This window comes from Salmo salar, chromosome 13, assembly GCF_965601325.2.
Source record: "Salmo salar chromosome 13, fSalSal1, whole genome shotgun sequence".
Taxonomy (NCBI): Eukaryota; Metazoa; Chordata; class Actinopteri; order Salmoniformes; family Salmonidae; genus Salmo; species Salmo salar.
Window position 1 is genome coordinate 18,833,648 of NC_138303.1, and position 19,211 is coordinate 18,852,858.

Sequence of the window (19,211 nt, forward strand, 5' to 3'; positions counted from 1 at the left end):
TTATTTTATTTATTTCACCTTTATTTAACCAGGTAGGCAAGTTGAGAACAAGTTCTCATTTACAATTGTGACCTGGCCAAGATAAAGCAAAGCAGTTCGACAACATACAAAAACACAGAGTTACACATGGAGTAAAACAACATACAATCAATGATATAGTAGACAAAAATAAGACTATATACAATGTGAGCAAATGATGTGAGATAAGGGAGGTAAAGGCAAAAAAGGCCATGGTGGCAAAGTAAATAAAGTGCATTTACATTTACATTTAAGTCATTTAGCAGACACTCTTATCCAGAGCGACTTACAAATTGGTGCATTCACCTTATGATATCCAGTGGAACAACCACTTTACAATAGTGCATCTAAATCTTTTAGGGGGGGGGGGGGGGGTTAGAAGGATTACTTTATCCTATCCTAGGTATTCCTTAAAGAGGTGGGGTTTCAGGTGTCTCCGGAAGGTGGTGATTGACTCCGCTGTCCTGGCGTCGTGAGGGAGCTTGTTCCACCATTGGGGTGCCAGAGCAGCGAACAGTTTTTACTGGACTGAGCGGGAACTGTGCTTCCTCAGAGGTAGGGGGGCCAGCAGGCCAGAGGTGGATGAACGCAGTGCCCTTGTTTGGGTGTAGGGCCTGATCAGAGCCTGAAGGTATGGAGGTGCCGTTCCCTTCACAGCTCCGTAGGCAATCACCATGGTCTTGTAGCGGATGCGAGCTTCAACTGGAAGCCAGTGGAGAGAGCGGAGGAGCGGGGTGACGTGAGAGAACTTGGGAAGGTTGAACACCAGACGGGCTGCGGCGTTCTGGATGAGTTGTAGGGGTTTAATGGCACAGGCAGGGAGCCCAGCCAACAGCGAGTTGCAGTAATCCAGACGGGAGATGACAAGTGCCTGGATTAGGACCTGCGCCGCATCCTGTGTGAGGCAGGGTCGTACTCTGCGAATGTTGTAGAGCATGAACCTACAGGATCGGGTCACCGCCTTGATGTTAGTGGAGAACGACAGGGTGTTGTCCAGGATCACGCCAAGGTTCTTAGCACTCTGGGAGGAGGACACAAGGGAGTTGTCAACCGTAATGGCGAGATCATGGAACGGGCAGTCCTTCCCCGGGAGGAAGAGCAGCTCCGTCTTGCCGAGGTTCAGCTTGAGCTGGTGATCCATCATCCACACTGATATGTCTGACAGACATGCAGAGATGCGATTCGCCGCCTGGTTATCAGAAGGGGGAAAGGAGAAGATTAATTGTGTGTCGTCTGCATAGCAATGATAGGAGAGACCATGTGAGGATATGACAGAGCCAAGTGACTTGGTGTATAGCGAGAATAGGAGAGGGCCTAGAACAGAGCCCTGGGGGACACCAGTGGTGAGAGCGCATGGTGCGGAGACAGATTCTCGCCACGCCACCTGGTAGGAGCGACCTGTCAGGTAGGACGCAATCCAAGCGTGGGCTGCGCCGGAGATGCCCAACTCGGAGAGGGTGGAGAGGAGGATCTGATGGTTCACAGTATCAAAGGCAGCAGATAGGTCTAGAAGGATGAGAGCAGAAGAGAGAGAGTTAGCTTTAGCAGTGCGGACAGCCTCCGTGACACAGAGAAGAGCAGTCTCAGTTGAATGCCCAGTCTTGAAACCTGACTGATTAGGATCAAGAAGGTCATTCTGAGAGAGATAGCAGGAGAGCTGGCCAAGGACGGCACGTTCAAGAGTTTTGGAGAGAAAAGAAAGAAGGGATACTGGTCTGTAGTTGTTGACATCGGAGGGATCGAGTGTAGGTTTTTTCAGAAGGGGTGCAACTCTCGCTCTCTTGAAGACGGAAGGGACGTAGCCAGCAGTCAAGGATGAGTTGATGAGCGAGGTGAGGAAGGGGAGAAGGTCTTCGAAAATGGTCTGGAGAAGAGAGGAGGGGATAGGGTCAAGTGGGCAGGTTGTTGGGCGGCCGTCCGTCACAAGATGCGAGATTTCATCTGGAGAGAGAGGGGAGAAAGAGGTCAAAGCACAGGGTAGGGCAGTGTGAGCAGGACCAGGGCAGTGTGAGCAGGACTTAGCAAACGAGGATCGGATATCGTCAACCTTCTTTTCAAAATGGTTGACGAAGTCATCCGCAGAGAGGGAGGAGGGGGGGGGAGGGGGGGGGAGGATTCAGGAGGGAGGAGAAGGTAGCAAAGAGCTTCCTAGGGTTAGAGGCAGATGCTTGGAATTTAGAGTGGTAGAAAGTGTTTTTAGCAGCAGAGACAGAAGAGGAGAATGTAGAGAGGAGGGAGTGAAAGGATGCCAAATTATAGCAAGTAAAACACTGGAATGGTAGAATTATAATTTGAAGAAAGTTCAAAGTTAAAATATAAATAATATGGTGCAAAGGAGCAAAATAATAAATTAAATAAATAAATACAGTAGGGGAAGAGGTAGTAGTTTGGGCTAAATTATAGATGGGCTATGTACAGGTGCAGTGATCTGGGAGCTGCTCTGATAGCTGGTGCTTAAAGCTAGTGAGGGAGATAAGTGTTTCCAGTTTCAGAGATTTTTGTAGTTCATTCCAGTCATTGGCAGCAGAGAACTGGAAGGAGAGACGACCAAAGGAGGAGTTGGCTTTAGGGGTGACCAGAGAGATATACCTGCTGGAGCGCGTGCTACAGGTGGGTGCTGCTATGGTGACCAGTGAGCGGAGATAAGGGGGGACTTTACCTAGCAGGGTCTTGTAGATGACCTGGAGCCAATGTGTTTGGCAACGATTATGAAGCGAAGGCCAGCCAACGAGAGCGTACAGGTCGCAGTGGTGGGTAGTATATGGGGCTTTGGTGACAAAACGGATGGCACTGTGATAGACTGCATCCAGCTTGTTGAGTAGGGTATTGGAGGCTATTTTGTAAATGACATCGCCGAAGTCGAGGATTGGTAGGATGGTCAGTTTTACGAGGGTATGTTTGGCAGCATGAGTGAAGGATGCTTTGTTGCGAAATAGGAAGCCAATTCTAGATTTAACTTTGGATTGGAGATGATTGATGTGAGTCTGGAAGGAGAGTTTACAGTCTAACCAGACACCTAGGTATTTGTAGTTGTCCACAAATTCTAAGTCAGAACCGTCCAGAGAAGTGATGCTGGACAGGCGGGCAGGTGCAGGCAGCGATCGGTTGAAGAGCATGCATTTAGTTTTACTTGTATTTAGGAGCAGTTGGAGACCACGGAAGGAGAATTGTATGGCATTGAAGCTCGTCTGGAGGGTTGTTAACACAGTGTCCAAAGAAGGGCCAGAAGTATGCAGAATGGTGTCGTCTGCGTAGAGGTGGATCAGAGATTCACCAGCAGCAAGAGCGACATCATTGATGTATACAGAGAAAAGAGTTGGCCCAAGAATTGAACCCTGTGGTACCCCCATAGAGACTGCTAGAGGTCCGGACAGCAGGCCCTCCGATTTGACTCACTGAACTCTATCAGAGAAGTAGTTGGTGAACCAGGCGACGCAATCGTTTGAGAAACCAAGGCTACTGAGTCTGCCGATGAGGATGTGGTGATTAACCTCTTGGGGCTAGGTGGGACGCTAGCGTGCCACCCGTGGTGCACTCCATCAACAGCAGGTGCATTTCAAGAGCGGCAAATTTGAATCCAAATAAATGTCAAAATTCAAATTTTTCAAAAATACAACTATGTTACACCATTTGAAAGATAAACATCTCCTTAATCTAACCACGTTTTACGATTTCAAAAAGGTTTTACGGCGAAAGCATAAATTTAGAGTATGTTAGGACAGTACATTTACAAGAGTTGTGTGTAATGTTTTGTCAAGTCAAAGACAGGGTCACCAAAACCATAAAACCAGCTAAAATGATGCACTAACCTTTTACAATCTCCATCAGATGACACTCCTAGGACATTATGTTAGACAATGCATGCATTTTTAGTTCTATCAAGTTGATATTTATATCCAAAAACAGCGTTTTACTATGGCATTGATGTTGAGGAAATCGTTTCCCTCCAATAACCGGCAGTCAAGTCAGCGTCACAAATTAAATAATTAAAATTAGAAAACATTGGTAAAATATTATATTGTCATTTAAAGAATTATAGATTTACATCTTTTGAACGCAATCAACTTGCCAGATTTAAAAATAACCTTACTGGGAAATCACACTTTGCAATAATCTGAGCACTGCGCCCAGAAAAATACGCGTTGCGATACAGACTAGACGTCATGTTGGGGAGATCTAAAATCGAAAATACTATGTAAATAATCCATTACCTTTGATTCTCTTCATCAGATGTCACTTCCAGGTATCACAGGTCCATAACGAATGTAGTTTTGTTCAAAAAAGCTCATCATTTATGTCCAAAAATCTCCGTCTCGTTAGCACATGATGTAAGCCAGCCGGACTTCTCGTCATGAACGAGGGGAAAAAATATATTTCCGTTCGTTCAAACATGTCAAACGTTGTATAGCATAAATCATTAGGGCCTTTTTTAACCAGAACATGAATAATATTCAAGGTGGACGAATGCATACTCTTTTATAACGTATTGGAACGAGGGTACCCAACATCAACTCGCGGGCAAGGTGTCTAATGGGCCATCATCGTTCCATGGCTCTTGTTCGGTCAGATCTCCCTCCAGAAGACTCAAAACACTTTGTAAAGGCTGGTGACATCTAGTGGAAGCAATAGGAAGTGCCAAAATATTCCTAAACCCCTGTGTTTTTCAATGGGATAGGTTTAAAGTCAATACAACACATCAGGTATCCACTTCCTGTCAGAAAATGTCTCAGGGTTTTGCCTGCCAAATGAGTTCTGTTATACTCACAGACACCATTCAAACAGTTTTGGAAACTTTAGAGTGTTTTCTATCCATATATAATAAGTATATGCATATTGTAGTTACTGGGTAGGATTAGTAACCAGATTAAATCGGGTACATTTTTTTTATCCAGACGTGCAAATGCTGCCCCCTAGACCCAACAGGTTAACAGAGTCAAAAGCTTTGGCCAGGTCAATGAATACGGCAGCACAGTATTGTTTCTTATCGATGGCGGTTACGATGTCGTTTAGGACCTTGAGCGTGGCTGAGGTGCACCCATGACCAGCTCTGAAACCAGATTGCATAGCGGGGAGGGTGCGGTGGGATTCGAAATGGTCGGTAATCTGTTTGTTGACTTGGCTTTCGAAGACCTTAGAAAGGCAGGGTAGGATGGATATAGGTCTGTAGCAATTTGGGTCAAGAGTGTCACATCCTTTGAAGAGGGGTATGACAGCAGCTGCTTTCCAATCTATGGGAATCTCAGACGACACGAAAGAGAGGTTGAACAGGCTAGTAATAGGGGTTGCAATAATTTCGGCAGATAATTTTAGAAAGAAAGGGTCCAGATTGTCAAGCCCAGCTGATTTGTAGGGCTCCAGATTTTGCAGCTCTTTCAGAACATCAGCTGAATGGATTTGGGAGAAGGAGAAATTGGGGAGGCTTGGGCGAGTAGCTGTGGGGGGTGCAGTGCTGTTGAATGCAGTAGGGGTAGTTAGGTGGAAAGCATGGCCAGCCGTAGAAAAATGCTTATTGAAATTCTCAATTATAGTGGGCTTATCGGTGGTGACAGAGTTTCCTATCCTCAGTGCAGTGGGCAGTTGGGAGGAGGTGTTCTTATTCTCCATGGACTTTACAGTGTCCCAGAACTTTTTAGAGTTTGAGTTGCAGGAAGCAAATTTCTGTTTGAAAAAGCTAGCCTTGGCGTTTCTAACTGCCTGTGTGTATTGGTTTCTAACTTCTCTGAAAAGTTGCATATCGCGGGGGCAGTTCGATGCTAATGCAGAACGCCACAGGATATTTTTGTGTTGGTTAAAGGCAGTCAGGTCTGGGGAGAACCAAGGGCTATATCTGTTCCTGGTTCTAAATTTCTTGAAAGGGGCATGCTTATTTAAGATGGTGAGGAAGGCATTTAAAAAAAATAACCAGGCATCCTCTACTGACGGGATACCAGGATACCAGGGCAAGGTCGATTAGAAAGGCTTGCTCGTTGAAATGTTTCAGGGAGCGTTTGACAGTGATGAGTGGAGGTCGTTTGACCTCTGAACCATTACGGGTGCAGGCAATGAGGCAGTGATCGCTGAGATCTTGGTTGAAAACAGCAGAGGTGTATTTAGAGGGCACGTTGGTTAGGATGATATCTATGAGGGTGCCAGTGTTTGCGGCTTTGGGGTTGTACCTGGTGGGTTCATTAATAATTTGTGTGAGATTGAGGGCATCAAGCTTGGATTGTAGGATGACTGGGGTGTTAAGCATGTCCCAGTTTAGGTCACCTAGTAGCACGAGCTCTGAAGATAGATGGGGGGCAATCAGTTCACATATGGTGTCCAGAGCACAGCTAGGGGCTGAGGGGGGTCTATAGCAGGCGGCGACGGTGAGAGACTTGTTTTTGGAGAGTTGGATTTTTAAAAGTAGAAGTTCAAATTGTTTGGGTACAGACCTGGATAGCAGGACAGAGCTCTGCAGGCTATCTCTGCAGTAGATTGCAACACCGCCCCCTTTGGTCGTTCTATCTTGTCTGAAAACGTTGTAGTTAGGGATGAAGATTTCAGAGTTTTTGGTGGACTTCCTAAGCCAAGATTCAGACACAGCTAGGACATCCGGGTTGGCAGAGTGTGCTAAAGCAGTGAATAAAACAAACTTAGGGAGGAGGCTTCTAATGTTAACATGCATGAAACCAAGGCTATTACGGTTACAGAAGTCATCAAAAGAGAGCGCCTGGGGATTAGGAGTGGAGCCAGGCACTGCAGGGCCTGGATTAACCTCTACATCCCCAGAGGAGCAGAGAAGAATGAGTATAAGGGTACGGCTAAAAGCTATAAGAATTGGTCGTCTGTGACGTCCAGAATAGAGAGAAAAAGGAGCAGGTTTCTGGGGGCGATAAAATAGCTTCAAGGTGTAATGTACAGACAAAGGTATGGTGGGATGTGAATACAGAGGAGGTAAACCGAGGCATTTAGTGATGATGAGAGAGATATTGTATCTAGAAACATCATTGAAACCAGAAGATGTCATAGCATGTGTGGGTGGAGGAACTGAGAGGTTGGTTAAGGTATAATGAGCAGGGCTAGAGGCTCTACAGTGAAATAAGCCAATAAACACTAACCAGAACAGCAATGGACATTGCATATTGACATTGAGGAGAGGCATGCTTAGCCGAGTGATCAAAGGGTCCAGTGAGATTCAGACAGCTAGCTGGGCCATAGGTAGCAAGCTAGTGGAAGATGAACGGAGGTCTGTTTTTAGCCACCTCGTGCGTTTCCGTCTGTGGGTTAGTGGGGTTCCGTGTGGAAGGGGGGACCAGTCCAAGTTGGCAAAATAGTTAGTTATAGTGGCCCAAGAAAAGTGTCCAAATAGACCTATTCAGATTGCAGCCGATAAGACAGCTAACGATTAACGATTAGTGGGCCGCAGATGGGCGATCAGGTTACGTCGCAACGGAGGGGCCAGTTGGATAACTCCCTCGGGCAGATAACGTCGGTGGTCCAGTCGTGAAGGCCCGATGGGGCTCCGCATCGGTAGTAAAGCGGGTCAGGATAGGTGATTGTAGCCCAGGAGACACTTCAGCTGGCTAGCTCAGGAAAAGCCCACGAGTGGCTGATGGAACTCTTCAGCTGGCTAGCTCCGGGATAATGTGTGTTAATTCCGGGACCGACGTTGCCAATAGTCACTCAGGTAGCAGCTAGTTAGCTGCAAGATCCAGGTGTAAATGTCCAGAGCCTGCGGTAGAAATCGGGGAAAGGAGAGAGAATAGGTCCGGTGTGCTTTGGTCTGAAGTCGCGCTGTACAAAAACTGGTGATAGCTTTTCGAGCTAATGGATAGCTGAGGACAGCTAACCGTGGCTAGCTGAACTCCAACGTTAGCCAGTGAAAATGGCTAACCTCTGGCTAGCTTCTGTTGTGGATTTCAGATTTGAGGTAAATAATACTTTCTTTTTTAAATTGGTGAGGCGGGTTACAGGAGAGTGCTTTGAGGTTGAGTTTTAGAAGAAAAAATGTAAAAAGATAATGCGAAGAAAAATATGTAAATATATATATACACGGGACACTACAAGAGGAGGGTAAAGGACGTCTGAACTGCTACGCCATCTAGGATTGTGCCTGTGCTTAGCTCCATTCCATTTATTTTTTATCCTGAAAACCTTCCCAACCCTTAAAGGAAAATAACACCCTGCGTATGATGCAGTTTCCATCATATTGCAAAACAAAGCATCATACGATGCAAGATGCGTCATATGGGGATGATTCTGTATTTTATAAGTTACAGACGTCTGTATAGGTCTATATCGCTACAGACGCCTATATCGGTGCTCTAATACTAGTACAGGCCCAGTTCAGTATTTTTATTAATCTTTTTTTAATTCAGAATTTTCAAGGGTTGCTGCAGCACCCTCAACACCCTTAATTCCCACAGATATGGGAGTAGCTACAATGTTGTTGATACATCCTAAGTTTCTCTTATCACAACTATTGTGAAATCCCTGAGTGGTTTCCTTTTTCTCTGGCAACTGACTTAGGAAAGATGCCTGTATCATTGTAGTGACTGTAGTGACTGACACCATGCTCAAAGAGATATTCAATGTCTGCTGTTTGTTTTTACCCATCTGCCAATAGGTGCCCTTCTTTGCAAGGCATTGGAAAACCTCCCTGGTCTTTGTGGCTGAATCTGTGTTTGAAATTCACTGCTCGACTGAGGGACCTTACAGATAATTGTATGTGTGGTACAGAAATGAGGTAGTCATTAAAAAAATCATTTTAAACACTATTATTAAACACAGAGTGACTCCATGCAATTTATTGTGTGACTTGTTCAGCAAATGTTTACTCCTGAAGCTATTTAGGCTTGCCATAACAAAATGGTTGAATAATTGTTGACTCGATTGCCCTCATTGGAAGCCTGTGTTTCAGACATAAGGAAGTGGATGGCTGCAAACGTTCTACTTTTAAACTCGGACAAAACAGAGATGCTTGTTCTAGGTCCCAAGAAACAAAGATATCTTCTGTTGAATCTGACAATTTATCTTGATGGTTGAACAGACCTCGGCGTTACTCTGGACCCTGATCTCTCTTTTGACGAACATATCAAAACTGTTTCAAGGACAGCTTTTTTCCATCTACGTAACATTGCAAAAATCCGAAATTTTCTGTCCAAAAATGATGCAGAAAAATTAATCCATGCTTATGTCACTTCTAGGTTAGACTAATGCAATGCTCTACTTTCCGGCTACCCGGATAAATACGGCTGCTAGAATCCTGACTAGAACCCCAAAAAATTATCATATTACTCCAGTGCTAGCCTCCCTACACTGGCTTCCTGTTAAGGCAAGGGCTGATTTCAAGGTTTTACTGCTATCCTACAAAGCATTACATGGGCTTGCTCCTACCTATCTTTCCGATTTGGTCCTGCCGTACATACCTATACGTACGCTATGGTCACAAGACGCAGGCCTCCTAATTGTCCCTAGAATTTCTGAGTAAACAGCTGGAGGCAGGGCTTTCTCCTATAGAGCTCCATTTTTATGGAATGGTCTGCCTACCCATGTGAGAGACGCAGACTCGGTCTCAACCTTTAAGTCTTTATTGAAGACTCATCTTTTCAGTAGGTCCTATGATTGAGTGTAGTCTGGCCCAGGAGTGTGAAGGTGAACGGAAAGGCACTGGAGCAACGAACCGCCCTTGCTGCCCTCGCCCTTGCTGTCTCTGCCTGGCCGGTTCCCCTCTCTATTACAGGGGCTGAGTCACTGGCTTACTGGTGCTCTTCCATGCCGTCCCTAGGAGGGGTGCATCATTTGAGTGGGTTGAGTCACTGACGTGGTCTTCCTGTCTGGGTTGGCGCCCCCCCTTAGGTTGCGCCGTGGCCGAGATCTTTGTGGGCTATACTCGGCCTTGTCTCAGGATGGTAAGTTGGTGGTTGAAGTTATCCCTCTAGTGGTGTGGGGGCTGTGCTTTGGCAAAGTGGGTGGGGTTATATCCTGCCTGTTTGGCCCTGTCTGGGGGTATCATCGGATGGGGCCACAGTGTCTCCTGACCCCTCCTCTCTCAGCCTCCAGTATTTATGCTGCAGTAGTTTATGTGTCGGGGGGCTAGTGTCAGTCTGTTATATCTGGAGTATTTCTCCTGTGTTATCTGGCGTCCTCTGTGAATTTAAGTATGCTCTCTCTAATTCTCTCTTTCTCTCTTTCTTTCTCTCTCTCTCTCGGAGGACCTGAGCCCTAGGATCATGCCTCAGGACTACCTGGCCTGATGACTCCTTGCTGTCCCCAGTCCACCTGGCCATGTTGCTGCTCCGGTTTTAACTGTTTTGCCTGTGGCTATGGAACCCTGACCTGTTCACCGGACGTGCTACCTGTCCCAAACCTGCTGTTTTCAACTCTCTAGAGTTGGCGCGGTAGAGATACTCTCAATGATCGGCTATGAAAAGCCAACTGACATTTACGCATGAGGTGCTGACCTGTTGTACCCTCGACAACTACTGTGATTATTATTATTTGACCATGCTGGTCATTTATGAACATTTGAACATCGAGGCCATGTTCTGTTATAATCTCCACCCGGCATGGCCAGAAGAGGACTGGCCACCCCTCGAAGCCTGGTTCCTCCTAGGTTTTGGCCTTTGTAGGGAGTTTTTCCTAGCCACCGTGCTTCTACACCTGCATTGCTTGCTGTTTGGGGTTTTAGGCTGGGTTTCTGTACAGCACTTTGAGATATCAGCTGATGTATGAAGGGCTATATAAATACATTTGATTTGATTTGATTCGAGGCAAATTTAATGTACATTTTGAAAAATATAATTCCACTTTGACATTATGGAGTATTTTGTGTACAACAGTGCCAAACAAATCTCAATTTAATCCATATTTAATTCAGGCTGTAACAAAACAAAATGTGGAAAAAGTCAAGGGGTGTGAATATTGCCTGAAGGCACCATATACTGTACACGCAGACAATCCCGGGCCCTTGTTTAAGGAGTTGGTTTGTTGAGGTGGACTGACCATCTTGCTCTTGACAGACTGAATGTCAAAGCTAGTCCAATGTAGGAGTTTCAGCTGCTGAAGTTGACTGGTTTGCACAGTTGATATTGTTGCACTGTTGGAGCTAGGAACACAAGCATTTGGCTACATCCGCAATAAAATCTGCTAAATATGTGTATTTGATTGAATTGACCAGTGCCATAGATTGGCAGATATCAGCTTACTGTCCTCAGTCAAGTCAAGTTCAGTTTCATAAACTTAGCATTTAGACGTGTTAAAGTTTGACTTTGGGCACAACATTTTCAAACAGAAACGGGGTGTGGCTTTGGTGGTTCATTGATGTTTCATTCTGGTCATGTGCACCGTGACTGACGTAGCTAGTTCGTTAGCTAAACTAGTCACTGTAGCTAGTCAGTAACTCCTCCAATATGTGTTGAAGCCATTTCACAGGATTTGTTTTTGGATGAAAGCTTTAGAGATCCGTAAGAAATGGTACATCAATAGTCAAATATCTTATTCATCAATTTCTCGTCATTTTTTAAGTGTTAAATTACCTGGTATGATGGTACATTGATCAGTTATCCAGCTTAAAACCAGTTATATTTAACTAAACACTGACATCTAGTGGAACTGTCCTGCACAGACTCAAGCTGAAAGGAAAACTAAGCAGAGCTCCACCCTACTCCCAGGGTGTATTAATTCAGCTGATTCTGTTGCAAAACGTTTCTTAAAAGGAAACAAACATTTTTCCAACATAAACTCACATTTTAGTTGCAGTTATTTGGACTAATGATTGAACCCCTGTTTAGCAGGAAGGAGCAGCACTCACAACAGAACAGCGCTGTAACATTCAGATTTTCAGCTAAAGCTGTGGATATAAAATAGTTTGATAACCCTGTTCGTAAGCTTTTAAATGATATCAATGTCATCTGTTTATCTTTTCAAGTGACGAAGACATGGATCTCTCATGGTAAGTTGGCGAATCTAAAATGGGTCAACTTTGAGCACCTTTATCTCTTGAATATTTTGGCATTTAGGTACAAAAAGTCACTTTTTGAGCACTTCTACAATGGGCAAATATGTATGGAGGATTTTGTTTAAATCAAAAGGGGTGCTGTCAAAAAGTGATTGAATTCAAATGGGTAGTGACGTGAATAAAGATCTATGTGTCAATCCATTCCGTTACACAAATTATCTCTCTTTAGATTTTATTTCATTCCAGGACAAACATAATACTTCACTGAAGCCCTTACTCAAGAAGCTCTTAGGAGAAGTTAAACTGACCTGTGATCTAACAGCAGAGCACATCAAGGTAAGAATACACAGTGAAGCTGATGGTCTTTAGAGAAGTTAAACTGACCTGTGATCAAACATCAGAGCACATCAAGGTAAGAATACAGAGTGAATCTGAGATACAATGATACTGTGAAGATTTATCATAACCCTGTGGAATTATAGATGATCAATTATTGATGATATCTTTGACATTCCTCTCTGCTGTGTCCAGAGCCAGGGCCAGCACACAGAGAGGCTGATTAAGATGGGGTTTAAGAAGTTTCATCAGTTTCTATATCAAGAAATGAGAGCCAGGATAGCTGCACTGAAGGAGGAAGAGGAGCAGAAGAGTCGGATGATGAAGAAGATGATTGAGGAGATGAGCAGAGAGATATCATCACTTTCAGACACAATCAGAACCATAGAGGAAGAGCTGGGAGCTGAGGACATCTCATTCCTGCAGGTAAGGACTAATCTACCGCTGATAAATCAACAGCCCTATCAATTATGAAATAAGTATTGTAGTAATCAATTTATATATTTACATTGATTTGCTATGATCAATACATCTATTAATGTGTTATGTTGTTTCCCTACAGAACTACAAGGATACAGTGAAAAGGTAAGGGGACTTTATCATCTCTCTCTTCTCTGTGGTTTTGTACTGTAAGTATTTTAAGATAATACACCACGCAGAGGACTAGAGATCAATAGGGAATTAACAATCAATGGAAATAGTTGTTTTTCAGTTCAACATCTGTTTAGAATCTGTGTAGGAATTTCAGTCCTGGACTCATAGCTACATGTATCAAGTTTTCATTGGTTCGAATGGTCTATGCAATGAACCTGAAATGGCATACTTGTTATTTGGCCATTGGCCCAATATTACTGCAAGGAATTTTAGTTGGTCAACCACAGGCTAGGCTTGGGGGTTATAAATGACATCTTGTCTCTTTGTTCTGTGGAGAGAATCACTGAGGACGGGGAAGAACTAACATATACGTCTCAGCATAACAACTATGATTTGTCTGTAGACTACCCCAGCATATCATTCACACACACTTTCACTGAGAGTCTTTCCATTCATTGGGAATTATTGTCTCCACCCTCTGAGGGTGTTACCAAGTTATGTGTACAGTATGACGGTGCCACGTTGAATGTCACTGAGCACTTCAGTAAGGCCATTCTACCACCAATGTTTGTCTATGGAGATTGCATTGCTGTGTGCTCAATTTTATACACCTGACAGCAACGGCTGTGCCTGAAATACTCCAATCCGCTAATTTGAAGGCGTGTCCACATACTTTTGTATATACAGTGTATTCGGAAAGTATTCAGACCCCTGGACTTGTTCCACATTTTGTTACTTTACAGCCTCGTTCTAAAATTGATTAAAATTGTTTTATTTCCTCTCAATCTACACACAATACCCCATAATGACTAAGCAAAAACAGGTTTTTAGAAATTGACTATTTGATTGCAAATAATTCCTGAAATATGGCATTTACATTCAGACCCTTAATTCAGTACTTTGTTGAAGCACCTTTGGAAATGATTACAGCGTCAAGTCTTCTTGGGTATGACGCTACAAGCTTGACACACCTGTATTTGTGGAGTTTCTCCCATTCTTCAAGCTCTGTCAGATTGGATGGGGAGTGTTGCTGGACAGCAATTTTCAGGACTCCAAAGATGTTCGATCGGGTTCAAGTCTGTGCTCTGGCTGGGCCATCTTTGCCTCGATCCTGACTAGTCTCCCAGACCCTGCCCCTGATAAACACCCACACAGCATGATGCTACCACCACCATGCTTCACCGTGGGAATGGTTCCAGGTTTCCTCCAGACATGACACTTGGCATTCAGGCCAAAGAGTTCAATCTTGGTTTCATCAGACCAGAGAATCTTGTTTCTCAAGGTCTGAGAGTCTGTAGGTGCCTTTTGGCAAACTCCAAGCAGGCTGTCATGTGCCTTTTACTGAGTGGCTTCTGTCTGGCCACTCTACCATAAAAGACCATATTGATGGAGTACTCTAGAGCTCTGTCAGAGTGACCATCGGGTTCTTGGTCATCTCCATCGCTCAGATTGGCCGGGTGGCCAGCTCTAGGAAGAGTATTGGTGGTTCCAAAATTCTACCATTTAAGAATGATGGAGACCACTGTGTTCTTCGGGACTGTAGTGGCTTCCTTATCAATTGACCATAACCACTGCCCAAGCCTGAAGCGGTGTTGTTTCGGCTGCATACAGTCCACATTCGAAGTTCCCAAACAGCAAAAAACATTCAATGAGATCCAGGGATATGGTGCAACAATAAGGTTTATTCTTCTCATATCTAATAAGAAATGTGTCACCAAGCAACTTAAATTATAGATTACTTGACATGAACAATACATAATATGGCCTGTTTGTATGCATGTACAGTTGAAGTCAGAAGTTTTCATACATCTTAGCCAAATATATTTAAACTCAGTTTCACAATTCCTGACTGTCACGAACCGGCTCAAAGTTTGTAACAAAGGGAGACAACACGGCGATAAGGAATAACAAAATATATTTATTACCCAAAGTAAACTAAAAACAATTAACAATGGTGTGTGTAGTCAGTAATCAGTAGTGTATATGAGTGGTTGCGTGCATAAATGTGATAATTAGGGGTGTTGAAAGGTGCCAACGCAAACAATCAAAAACAGCCACAAAAATGCCACCACCAAAATCTCAGGGTCTGCATGGAGAGAGTCTCCTCAATGAATGGGGAAGAGGTGCATTTATCCTGGGACACACCCGAGCCCAGGTGTGTCCCATTTAGCTGACGTCCCTCCCGGCTCTGCCCACGACATCCTATTAAGGAAAACAAGAACAATTTGGCAGACAGAGTGGAAGGGTCGTCACCCCCCCCCCCCCCCCCCCCCCCAATAAAACCGGGGACCAACAAGGACCCCGGAACACCATACCAGTGACACAAACAAATTGACCCAGCCTGCGTCCCAAATTGATGAGGGGGTTACGTGTTCACACTTCCACTTGCCCCTTCCAACCTCGTCCTCCCCAGACCTCAGCAACCTTTGCAGACAGGAAGCAGCCTTTAAGAGGAAAGAAGAAAACGAGACCAGAAGAGAACAGACAGGAGCGACAGAACAATACCAAACGGTCGCCTGAGCAAACTCACATTTTGCCAGATTGATTGGGAGGTGACCCGCAGCTAGGCAGTCAAACAAGGCTTGAATACGGGACAGATGTTCCTCCCAAGTATCTGCATATATCACTACATCATCCAGATAAACAGTGCACCCGGCCAGACCGGAGACAACCCTGTTCATAAGTCGCTGAAAAGTGGCAGGTGCATTACGCAGGCCGAAACTCATAACTGAATACAGACCAGAGGGTGTAACAAAGGCAGCGATTTCACGTGCCCTACTCGTCAGTGGCACCCTGCCAATAGCCCTTTAACAGGTCAAATTTGCACAAACTTAGCTGCTCCGACTTGATCAACGCAGTCCTCCATCCGAGGAAGAGGAAATTAATCTGGCTTAGTGACACTGTTTACCTTACGGTAGTCCGTAAAAAATCTGCTTGTCCCATCCGGTTAACTGGCCAAGATACAGGGAGAAGCCCAACTGGAGAAAGGCGGCTCTGCCATCTTACTCTCCAGCATGTACCTGAACTCAGCATCCAAACAACGCAGTTTCTCTGGAGAAACTATAGAACCGCTGACGAATGGGGTCAGCATAGCCAATGTCAATATCGTGTTCTATTAAGTTTGTACGTGTATTAGAAAACAACCCTGGAAATCTACTAATAAGACCAACCATCTTTTTCCACCCATCAACAGGTAGATGAGCGAGAAGGCTGTCTAAAATATCTAGTGTCTGAATTTTTCAATCTACCCTGCAGTATGCAATCGTCAGCACCAGGAATATCTTCCTCCTCATGCACAGACCTAGATTGACAAGAACTCAGCGGAATAACGGTAGCGGCCAAAAGAACAGGTTTACCGTCCTCTGTAGACTCCCACTGTTCAGCCTCAGGAACGTGCATAATAGGGTTTTAACAAATTTACATGGCATATTTGGTGTGCTTTTCTCCATTCTGGAGTGGCAACTAGATCGTTTTGCTCAGTGCACTGGCGCACAACCGTTTATGAACCTTGAAACTTGACTTGAAAAGGAGAACCAACAATTGGCTGCAGAGCAAGAACCTGGTCACCTGGACTAAAGTGACGAGGCTCAGTTCACCGATCAAATGTGCCCTTCATCCTCTCCTGTGAAGATGATAGCTTCTCTTTAGCCATTTCACCAGCGGCATACAGGCGTCCCCGGAAATCACACACATAAGATAACAGGGAATGAGGGGGCTCGGGAGACTACCAGTCATCCTGGAGAACAGATAGAAGTCCACGCACTCTATGTCCATTTTTACATTTACGTTTACGTCATTTAGCAGACGTTCTTATCCAGAGCGACTTACAAACAACTACCATGTACAAACACAAGGTCATTTGGACTGAAACCCATGCTCTCCTGTGAAACCTCCCTAGCAGCTAACAGCAACCAAGGCAAGCCCTCCTCCCAATCCTTAGCCATCTCAGTACAATAAGCTCTCAACAAAGACTTAAGTGTTTGATGGAAACATTCCAGCGCTCCTTGACTTTGCGAATGATAGGCGCTAGACAAATTGTGTTTAATATGGAGCTGTTGGAGAACCTGGCCAAACAGATTAGAGGTAGAATTAGATCCTTGATCACTCTGAATGACCTTAGGGATTCCAAACAGTGAGAGAAACTGAGTCAAAGCTTTTAGCACAGACTTAGTTGTGATAGACCAGAGAGGATAGGCAGCAGGAAACCTAGTGGTCTGACACATCACAGTGAACAGGTAACTACTACCCTTTTTAGAACGAGGCAGAGGACCAACAGTCAATAATCAGATACTCAAAAGGTTGGCTGAGTACAGGAATAGGAAACAGTGGTACCGGCTTAATAGCTTGATTAGGTTTACCAGTTAATTGACAGATGTGACAAGTTTTGATGAACTCAGAAACATCCCTCTTTAAACCTCTTAGATGTAAAGTCCCCTATTTAGAGCCACGCTCAAGATCCTAAACGACATGTTAACCGCCATCGATAAGAGACATTACTGTGCAGCTGTATTCATTGACCTGGCCAAGGCTTTCGACTCTGTCAATCACCACATTCTTATTGGCAGACTCAACAGCATGGTTTCTCAAATGACTGCCTCGTCTGGTTTACCAACTACTTCTCAGACAGAGTTCAGTGTGTCAAATCGGAGGGCCTGTTGTCAGGACCTCTGGCAGTCTATATGGGGGTGCCACAGGGTTGAAGCCTCGGGCCGACTCTTTTCTCTGTATACATCAATGACGTCGCTCTTGCTGCTGGTGATTCTCTGATCCACCGCTACGCAGACGTCACCATTCTGTATACTTATGGCCCTTCTTCGGACACTGTGTTAACTAACCTCCAGACGAGCTTCAATGCCATACAACTCTCCTTCCGTGGCCTCCAACTGTTCTTAAATGCAAGCAAAACTAAATGCATGCTCTTCAACCGATCGCTGCCCACACCTACCCACCCTTCCAGCATCACTACTCTGGACGGTTCTGACTTAGAATATGTGGACAACTACAAATACCTAGGTGTCTGGTTAGACTGTAACTCTCCTTCCAGACTCACATTAAGCATCTCCAATCCAAAATTAAATCTAGAATCGGCTTCCTATTTCGCAACAAAGCATCCTTCACTCATGCTGCCAAACATACCCTAGTTAAACTGACTATCCTACCAATCCTTGACTTCGGCAATGTCATTTACAAAATAGCCTCCAACACTCTACTCAGCAAATTGGATGCAGTCTATCACAGTGCCATCCGTTTTTTCACCAAAGCCCCATATACTACCCACCACTGCGACCTGTATGCTCTCGTTGGCTGGCCCTTGCTTCATATCCGTCGCCAAATCCACTGGCTACAGGTCATCTATAAGTCGTTGCTAGGTAAAGCCCCGCCTTATCTCAGCTCACTGGTCACCATAGCAGCACCCACCCGCAGCACGCGCTCCAGCAGGTATATTTCACTGGTCACCCCCAAAGCCAATTCCTCCTTCGGCCACCTATCCTTCCAGTTTTCTGCTGCCAATGACTGGAACGAACTGCAAAAATCACTGAAGCTGGAGACTAATATCTCCCTCACTAGCTTTAAGCACCAGCTGTCAGAGCAGTTCATAGATCACTGCACCTGTACATAGCCCATCGATAAATAGCCCATCCAACTACCTCATCACCATATTGTTATTTATTTTGCTCCTTTGCACCCCAGTATCGCTACTTGCACACTCATCATATGCACATCTATCATCCCAGTGTTTAATTTGCCATACTGTAATAATTTCGCCACTATGGCCTATTTATTGCCTCACCCCCCTTATCCTACCTCATTTGCACACACTGTATATATACTTTCTCTATTGTATTATTGACTGTATGTGTAACTCTGTGTTGTTGTTTGTGTCGCGCTGCTTTGCTTTATCTTGGCCAGGTCACAGTTGTAAATGAGAACTTGTTCTCAACTAGCCTACCTGGTTAAATAAAGATGAAGTAAAAAATAAATAAAATAGAGGACCTGCGTGGTTCTGGTACCGTTTCCGACCGACATTTTTGCTTATAAATCGATCTGTGGACACTCCTTCTCCTGTCTTCTTGGCATTTGAATACACTTGTGCTGATTAATGGTTCCAAACTAACAGCTCTGCCATGTGTTGGAAATGTTCAACTCTGCCTTGCACACCTGTGTGAAAATAGCCACAATAAGGATTAGACATAATAGTGGAATTTGCGGTTCTGCTTCAAAGTTCCCTAGTGAAAGCTATTAAAAATGGTACAAATAGTGGAATCATGACATATTTGGAGTAGATAATGCTGAACAAGGTTTGGATGATGAAGAGCCTTTAGCTGTGGTATATTGGCTA